This window comes from Lonchura striata, chromosome 11 (genome assembly GCF_050655825.1).
Source record: "Lonchura striata isolate lonStrDom1 chromosome 11, ASM5065582v1, whole genome shotgun sequence".
Taxonomy (NCBI): Eukaryota; Metazoa; Chordata; class Aves; order Passeriformes; family Estrildidae; genus Lonchura; species Lonchura striata.
In genome coordinates this window covers 16,990,764-17,000,810 of record NC_140713.1, presented here as the reverse complement: position 1 = coordinate 17,000,810, position 10,047 = coordinate 16,990,764, and positions in this window count along the sequence as shown.

Below are 10,047 nucleotides of genomic sequence, written 5' to 3'. Positions count from 1 at the left end.
AAAACATCACCCTGCTTGAGCAGATGAGGAGTAGTGAAACGGGTGGAGGGAGATACACTTTGGTTCAAGGCAGTGTGAGTGACATGTGGTGCCCGGGCACCTCCCCGGCATCACTTGTGGAGGAAAGCAGAGCCATGTTTTGCCTTTGGAGGTAAAGCAGAACTGCTTGGCTCATTAAATGGAAACAAAATCTCCTGACCATTTTGGGGTTTCTCAGCCAATCCTGGCCCAGTCCTTGCAATGCCTTTCAGATTTAATGCAAGGGCACGGATTCCCAGGGAAAACTGAGCCAGAGGGAGGTGAAAGGCAGCTCTCCCCAGGATGCTGCCTGTGGCCTTCAGCTGATTTCGAGGTCAGTCCTTTCCCAGCAAAGATAACCCAGGAGGGTCCATGGGGTCTAAGCCACCGGGCTGGGCTCAGAGGGGCAAGGCACCCTACATCCCTCTTCAGCTCAGCTCTCCCCAGAGGGCATTGCAGAGGAGGGAGAAGAGAGTGGAGAGACTCAGATTACAAATGTACAAGCATAGGAAGCAGAGATATATATTCCCTGGATATTAATTACCTCTAAAATGTCATCTTTTTTCCGGTGAGTGGCTACTTTAGGCAACTGGATATATGATGGGAAGGAGACTGTGTCAGGCAGTGGGAGGACGGACACGGTGGAGGCAGCTGGACACCACTGGAGGTCTGGGTGCTGCATGGAGCACTGAGCACCCCACCAATCCTCAGAGCCAGCCAAGGACATTGCCCTCACACACTGCCCTCTGCCATGATTGTGGTCTGACTCGGTCCCTCGCCGGGCACACTCAGCTTGAGAGCTCAGTTCAGAACAAAAACCTGCTGAGGGGAAAATCCTTGTGTTTAAATAAGAAAAGGTGTAGAAAAAGTGTCATGAAGCATCATGCTCTGCTCTGAACTGGGAAGGGGAACCTCTGATTCCAGCATGCAGAGCAAGAGGCCGAGGCAGGGAATAGCCAGCACGGAGTGGAGATGTTCTTCACATCATCAGCCTGTCAAATTAAAATACAGAAATCACTGAGGAAAATATTTTGGAGACTACATTGAAAGTAAGTGTTACAATTTTTTCCCCCGGTGGTTTGAAATTAATTCTCCCCATGGATGTTACTAAAGGGCTCAGATGGCAGCAACTGGGCTTTGGGGATCAAAGCTGCATTTTAGGAGGCTTAATATGGTGTAAACCTGCTCCTGCAGACCTAATGCACCAGCTGGATCCAGGCAATGCTGGCACCTCCAGTGGGAGCTGCCTTGGCCTCTCCTGCATCCAGAAGAGAAGGAAGAGGCAGCCCTGGTGTGGGGGATTCTCACACTGATGCTTTAGCACAGAGTGTCAGCAAAACCAGTAACAAGACTTTATTAAGTATCAAAGCATTTTGTTTCACCATTTTCCAAGTGAAGCACTGCAAATGTTGGCTTTGAACTGACCTTTGGTCACAAAATTACCTTGCCTCAATTAAATATTAAAACCAAACAAAATGTCCCGAGTGTGGAATGAATTGTTTTGCTCCACCTACAGGGATTTTTTATTTCACTTGAGTGGAAAAACTGAGAACCCAGTGTCACATTGTCTCACCCTGAAATGAATTTTTGTTCTGGCTTCCTATCATTAAATGTCAGCAAATGAAGAAAAGCAATTATTTGCAGAGTATTTTTATGACATGAGAATGTACCTCCCTTTCAACACCTCTGCTGGGATTTGGGTGGTTATTGCTTTTTGCTGGCTCCAGGGAAGACTCATGCCTGATGCTGGGTTAGAGTTGGACCCACAAAACCAGTTGGGCTCATGTGCTGGGGTCTCCTGCTGAGGCTGTAGAGTCTTGATGTTCCCTGCTCTTTGCCTATGTCAGTATATTCATCATTATTATTGTTTTGTTGTATTGTTTATTCTACACAACTGCTTTGTTGATTTTTCCCATTGGGATGCTGAAAAATCAGCACATTTAAATGTCCTATGAAAAAAACTTGAACTGACTACTGACCTTCCAGTCATCCTGACAGGAATCATTTCATGGAATCACAGAACAATAGAATGGTTTAGGTTGGAAGCAACCCTAAAGAACATTTTGTTCCAACCCCCTGCCTTGGGCAGGGACACCTTCCAGACCTTCTTTCTAGACCAGGTTGCTCAAAACCCCATCCAACCCAGAACTGAACACTCACAGGGATGGGGAATCCACAGCTTCTCTGGGCAAACTGTGCCAGTACCTCACCACCCCCACAAGGAAGAATTTCACCCTAATATCCCATCTAACCTTGTCCTCTGTCAGTCTGAAGCTGTTTCCCCTTGTCCTGTCAGCCCATGTCCTGTCAGTCCAGCCCCTTTCCAGCTCTCTTGGAGCTCCTTTAGGTACTGGAAGCTGCTTGAAGGTCTCCTGTGAGCCATCTCTTCCCAGCTTCCATGAATTACCCTCCAACAGCCTGGGCAATTCCTGGCATAGCTACTGACCAACTGGTATGGTGTTGGCTTTCACAGAACAATTTTCCTTTCCCTTCAGTCCTTCTGCTTTTTGGGATGGACAGAATGCATGGGTGGGGTGGCTGTGTCCATCTGCCCACCTGAGATAGGGATGTTATTCTCCAGCCTGGGTCACCCCAGGTTAAACCTCACAGAGTGAGCTGGCCCGAAGAGAGATTTACAGCCCCAAATCCCATCCTGAGCCTGAAGATGGATATTCATATTTCACTTAACAGGGATATTTACTTACTTAGGAAAAAAAAAAAAATGCAACACTAAGTGCTTTCTTCCCAGGCATGTTTTTGCCTGACAATGTGTGTAATCCTAATCCCCTGGCAGGGCTAAACCAGCGGTGGCATGGGCAGTGCCTGGCACAGGGAGGGAGGCAGGGTCTGATGGGCACTGGCACTGAAGAAGGGCTGGAAACATCAGGCAAAGTGGCTGTAACAGGAGGAGAGGAAGAGTTGGCATAGCTTAGAGGAATCTGGGTCCTCCACCCTGCTCATGCCAAAGGCATCATCAAGGACCATGCATTTTGGGGTAGAGGCTGAGATGTGGGGAAGCTCAGGTCTGGTTCTGAGGAAGACCACAGTGGTTTGAAGGTGGGAGGAAAGGCCTGAAGGATGCCACTGTATCTACCAGGTCTGGGATCTGGACACAGGATCCTCCCCAGTACTGTCCTCCCCAGATCCTGAACTTGTCTAATTTCTAATTTAGAAAAGGAATGCCAAAGGAAGAAGGAACTGGTTTATATTTTCCCGAGAAAAGCCAGTCCCTTGCACTCTTCCCCCAGTCAGGCAGGATTAAATTGCAGCTCTGGGTATGTACAAACATTCCCTTGTTTTCCCAGCACTGAGCTGGTCGAGGGGGCTCAAAGGTCATTACTGAAGTTTGGGTTGATTTGGTAGCAAAAGGGTGACTCAGAGAACAAGTTCAGGTTATGTTATCACAGGATTATGTAGAGTTTTAGAATAAAATCTTCTTTAGAGTCTTTGGGCCTCAGCCAGATGTCAGATTCCCCTCTGAGCATCCACCCGATGGGGCTCAGCTGTGATAAGGCACCTCTCCAACAAAATGGCTTTTACTGTGGACAAATGAGCTGAGCCCTGAATGCCAGAGAAATGTAAAAGACAGTAGCTGTGTGTAGCCCCTGACTCTGCTTGAGAGGTTCCAGGGCAGAGGGATTTTTTTGTTTGAAAACCCATTAAAGTCCTCCAGTTTGAAGGGGTGTGATTTGGCCCCTAAATTGTTAAAACTTGCTGTAGGATGAGCAGCAACTGGTGGGAAATGTCTGCTCATGCTTAATGCAGCATCTGGGAGCCTGGGAGCTGGGCTCTGTGCACTGTCACTCTGGCTTGGCAGCAAAGAGCATCCTTCACATCCCTGACACTGCAAGGGTGGGGGGGAGGAGCAGAGCTCTGCTTGATCAGGGTTCTTCTCCCAAAATCAACCAGATCAGCTTCCCGCTTTCATGCCCATCCTGTTTCTCTGCCTTCCTCCTTTTCCTGGAGCTGAAGCCCTCCATGTCTTCTCTGAGATCAATAACCCCACAAGGATCATGAATAAATGCCTTTGCATTTAAGCAGAGCACCCAAAATTTCTGCCTTTCCTGGCAGTGCTGTGATGGGGAGCTGAATCTCAGCAGTGGCTGTTGCCAGCATCCCCTATGCTGTTGAATTCTTTAAAATGGCTTAATCTGGGAAATACTGTAATCCTCGTCTGACTTTGCACGCAGAGGGATCCAGGTGGCATTTTGCAGTGCCAGCAACAATCCTGTTATCCTGGCTGTGTGTTTTACACTCCCTTCAGTGTCCCTTGGAAAGATGAGCCCATCAGCTCAGCAACTGGCAGTGCTAAAGAAATAAGAAGTTTTAGAAAATCAAATCCTTTGCAAGGAAGAAGGGGAAAAAAAACAGTGCACCAGGTACTTGGTAAGGTCTGGAATGTGTTGGCCCAGGCATAGGGCAGCACCAGGGAGCTTCCTTTCCCTGGCTGCTTGTGGATCCTGGTGGGAAGCAACCTGTAAAAAATGAAATATCCATGTAATACCATGGCTGTTTTGGTGGGTGGAAAGCAAACTAGCTCCTCAGCCCCCTGGGGAGTTGAAAATAGCATCTCTGGATCTTTGCTCTGAAAAATATTTGAAATATTTTCATTAAAAAAAAAAAAGGAAAATTCAGAGTTATGTTTAGTAACAGAAGCCAGTTGTGTCCTGAGCTAGGAGACAATGTGGGTTAAGAGTCATCTCAGGGCTCTGAAGTTGCACGTGCCATGCACCAGGATTTGTGTTTGAACTCCATGAGGAAGGGGGTGAGGGAGAGAAACCTGCAGTGGATGGGGATCTGTGCTGGGCAGTTCAGCAAAGCCTGGGGCCAGGGGGCTGCAGTGGGGGCACGCGGTGCTCCTGGCCCTGGCAGCAATCCCAGGACATTTGGGTGAAAAGTGGGCAGTCACCAGCCAGGAGAACGTAGCCTATCCCTCCCTGGTAGCCAGGAGAGTTCTCAGCCCTTTGATTCTCGTTACCATCATTTATATTTTATGCCTTTTTCAGGCCTAATGACACGGGAATGCAGGAACCTCATAAATAATATCTGCTGGTGTGAGGCTGTGTTAAAGCTTGCCCAGCTTCCTTCTGGGTCAAGTGAGAGGCCCCAGCCTCAGCCCTTGGTTGTTTCCCACTCAACTTTGCTCTCTTTTCATCACTGCCTTTTCCATCACTCATCATCATCCTTCCCATTCTCCATATTCTCCTTCTCCATTCTCTATCATTGCCCTTCCCATCCTCCATTCCTACCTGCTCCATCCCCCATCATCATCCTTCCCATCCTGCACCATCTTCTCCATCCTTCATCACTATCCATGTGCTGGTGGCTCTGCCAAATCCCAACATCCCCAACGAGCCAGCACAGAGCCTTGCGAGCCACCAGCCAAGCGCCTCCTTGCACATGATCTGAAATTCAGGGATTTCTTTTGGACTTCTTTAGGGAAAAAAGGAGTTGAGCAATCACGTTTGGTTCCCTAGCAACACTTCAGTTCCTGGTTATTTTTCCTTTTGGGGAGATCCTTCACATGGTGTGGCCTGAGACACAAAAACTCTCCATGCCCAGAGCAAGGAAGAATCCGGGCAGGAGGACAGTGCCAGAAGGTCCATGGCATGGCCAGGGACAGAGAGGGCTTGGGGACAAACCCCACTGCAATGGGTTCCCAGACCCACAGCCCTCTTTGTGCCCCAAATCCTCAATTTTTTAAAAGAAATGGCATTTGTGAGTGTGGAGAGACTCCTGCCCATGCTCTCCCCAGTGGGTGCTGGGTGCTGATGTCAGGCCATAAATACCAGCAAAATGATGGTGGGGAATGGAGCAACTCTCCACAACTAATGGATGATTTTCCTCGTGCACTGAAGTTATTCAATAAACCAGCCATGAACATCTCAGAGGAGATTACTGCAAGTAGAAACAATTATGTACTTAAACAAGGAGGGAAATAACTTTAAAGGCATATTTGAAGTTAGTTTAAAGTGAACCACTGCTTGGAGGAAAGTTTTCCTCCCAGTGGTGGGGGAGGAATATGTGTCATTACTGGTTAAGGTGGCTTTTGGCTGAAAATTGAGGCTTTAGTCTTTGTGGGTTTGGATCATACTGCCAGTGTTTTCCACAGAGAAAATAAAAAATAAAGTCCTGACAAGGAAAAATGTTTTTTGGGGTCTTTTAGGTCAAACATTAGGAAAATTCTCCCAATATTGCTTAGAAGGAAATATTACAAAACCGAAAGTATTTCAGGGCTTTTCAGTGTGGCATTCACACAAAACCCCATCTCTCACTGGGCAGGGAGAGGAGATGAACCTATCTCCCCATGGTCCTCACATCACTGCATTCACCAGCACCACTCTATCCCCTAAATTGCCTGAAAGTAAAATTAAATTGGCCTCAAATCAAGGGGCAAATGCAACATGCACAGGCTGTAAAAGTCAATCCACAAATGTCAAGTTGGGACCACTTTTCTGGCAGGGAACACTCCCAGGTCTGACTGGTGCAGCAGCAGGTTTAGGACATGTCTCAGGAAAAACACCCAGCTGCATTTTGCAGAGCTCCTTTGCTTTTCCATATCTTTTATATTTTTCTTCTAAGCAACATAATGGAATTTAGTACAAAGCTATATCCATGCTGGAAATTTCTTTTGCAAGTAAAAGCCTGCCAAAAATGTATGATTTAGCTCTTTCAAATTTCTAAATATACATTTGCATGCAAATTTGTAACTTGAAACGATAAATTGAAATGTGAATTTCCCCTTTGCTGATGTTAGGAGTGTTTTCCTGAAGCCAGAAACATTATCCTCATTATTTGACCGAAATGTGTAAGAAGTTTATCGCCTATAAAATAAATGTTCTTGTTATTTAAGGCGTGTTTAAAAAAAAGTTCTCAATACTACTCTCTTGGCTTCATTTCACAACAAATGTATCATTTCCAATGACTGGCATGGAGCAGGAGATGAATTTAAAGTGTGTCTAAATCCAGCTGGTTTATTCCCAGCATTGGTGTGGACGTGGCCAGTCAAGCGGAGCGGAAGCGGCTGCTCCCCGTACTGGAGTCAGACTCGGGTGTAGGACAGATCCTATTCCTGGACCTCCTGGCTCAGGCTTTATATTTGAGACCAGAAGGGGTGAGGATGTCTGGCCCTTCATCCCCTGCTCCCATCCCACCATGGCAATGGTGCAGTTTGGCACCCTCCCCTACCTGAGCATGTGATGAGTTGTTTATGCCCACGTGCAATTCTATGTGGGTTTAAAGAAAACCCACCCCCCTCCAGAGCTTCTCCTTTTGCATTTAACATACCAGAAGCTCCCACTGACCCTTTTTGAGAGCAGGGGCGTCCCACATCCCCAGGCTGTTCTGTGTGTCCAAGAGTGATGCTACAACCCTCTGGGTCCCTGCCCCAAGCTCTGAGCTGTCATGGTTTGCAGTTCAGCTCTGTCTGTCCTAAAATCTCTCCTCAGCCTGTGTAAAATCATACATCCCCTGGGGTATATTGTCTGATCTCACCTGCTCTGTTGCCATCTGCTCCTCCAGGAGCCAGGATCAACCCCTTGGGAAAGGAAAGTCTCCCCCTGTCCTAAGGGTGGTCGCTAGGCTTGCAGCAGCAGCAGCAGCAGCAGACTCCTGTCTGGAGCTGTGCCAGGCAGCAAGCACAGAAGGATGCTCCAGGTGTTAAGCACAGCACTATTTTGATCCTTTCGTTGTGGGGAAATTGCTTCAACAATCTTTTTTTGGTGTAAGCAAAGCTAGAGTAATTACCGGGGAAAAAAATTTTAAAAATCAAATGTTAACATTTCTATGAGAAAGGTCTCATGATGATTAAATTTCAATGGGTTCCTCTTTAGTAATGCAAAACTAATCAACTTCCAGATGATATTTAAAAAGCAGAGAATGGTGTATGGTTTAATATCCTAGTTTCAATAGGCCAGGGTTTAGAAGACAGCTAATTATAAAATAATCCTTTTATGTTGTGTAAAACATCATTTAAAGCAGATACTCACTACAAACACAGGGTTTCCTTATTGCTGGAGGTAATTAGCTGGGTGCTGATTAAACACGTGAATGTGCATGTGGAGCAGCTCTCAGGATGTGCTGAGATGATGGAGATGATTTTGGGGTGAAACATCCCCTCTTTGGGCTTGTTACCCAGGTCACATTGACCCCAAAGTATGTTTTGGCAAAGTCTCACTGCTCAGTACATCCCCATCCCTCCTGGCTGAGAAGAGGAATGGAGAGGTACCTGACCCTGGAGCTGGGGCACAGTTTGGTGACAAGAGGGGTGATAAATGTCACCAGAACAGGCAACACCATTGCCCAGCAGGACACATGGCCAGGCAGCTCCTCTCAAACCACACAGCACCCCATGACTGGGGCAGGAGAAGGCTGGGTGAGGAGGAGGTACCCCATTTCTGTGGTCTCACAGCCAAGGTCCCTTGGAGCCCCCTTCAGCTCCAATGGCAACGACAAATAATTGCAGCCATAATTAAGGCCTGCTTAGGGGCATCCCTACCCTTCTCAAGGGTTTATCACCAGCAAGAAATTTTCATCAGATTCTTCACCTTTGCAGCTCCACTTTTGCTTCCTTAGAGTGGCAGAAAGCACTGGGGACCAGTGGCAGGAACAGCACCAAGCCAAAATAAATGAACCTGGAATTTTCCCTCTGAAACTGGTGTGAAAATATCCCCAAATGATGCCAAATATCAAGTCAATGCAGGGATTTAAGGGTCTGGATGGGATTTGCACGGGGGAAGAATTGTGAAGGGCATTGCACACGGTAAGTGTGGCGGCAGAGCGGCTCCAACACGTGCCTTGAATATAAACACTGTGGAGTGCATTTAGGCACACTTGGCTCCTGCCAGCCTGATAAGCACCACAGCAGGACGTGTTGGCAGGGGGCTGCTCCCCAGGAGCATGACGAGGGATTCCTTCTGCATCCTGGCACACAAAGTGGGGCTGGTGCTGCCCCAGGGGTGAGGTGTCTGCCCAGGACCTGTGGCAGAGGCTGCAGGGATGCCACCCCTGCCCTTCCCATGCAGTTACAGCACATACATATTTCATGGCAAATAATGGGATTTCGCTGTCGATACCACTCCCAGATTTCTTTCCACCCTGCTACGTTTTCAGGTTAAATAAATGTAAGTCTTTAGGATCTCTCTAGCTCCAGGGGAAAGAGCTTTCCTGGTGAGCTGGCAACATCCCATGGTAGTGGCCAGCACTGGCCAGAAGACAGGCATGTGGGGGCTTGGGCTTGCCCAGTGCAAAATCCAGTCCCAGCAACTCATCTCTGTGAGCCCATGGAGGGCTCTGAGTGTCAGCTGCAGCCAGAGCAGAGGTCTTTGCCCTGCACTTGTCCTCACCTCTGCAGGTGGCCTTTGGCTGAGAGGGAGGGAAGCCTTGGGATCACCCATGACTCTGTGAGCATTCCTTTCTGAGGGGTAGGAGAACAAATTTTTCCAAACATCCTCCCCACTGTCCCAATCCAGTAATAGCCTGGTAATCCTCTTATGGGGGTCAGCCTGGGGCGCCCACAGAGCCTTTGTGTAATGCCAGGGAGGAGAAATGTGTTTTCACTGCAGCAGTGAAAGGCTGGTGCCTGTTGGCTGCCACTGCCCCATGACAGGGATGGGGCCCAATGCTGCCCCATGCCCATGGGTGCTCCCAATACATCACAGCTTCAGACATGCTGGTGCTGCTGTTGCCAGACTTTTGGGGAGCTCCCTGACAGAGCAGCCCCATTTGGGCATCCCCCTGTCCCTGCAGCCTATTTGGGGACCCGTAAGCGCTGGTTCCGCTTTGCCTCTGTTAATATCCTGCCCCGCCTCTCTCGATGGTTAAGCTCCCATTCAATGCTGGGCTGGTGCCAAGTGAGACTCCAGGAGGGTAAGGGTGGTTTGGTCTCCAGCCTCAGGACATGTCCAAGCCCCCTTGGTCCCCAGGGCTGGGTGCACGTGGTCCTGCCATTTGCTCCCTGACTGTACTGCCAGCAGTACAGCCTCCTGCAGGATTAGGATTGATGATCTGCGAGTGGACTGCATGGTAAAA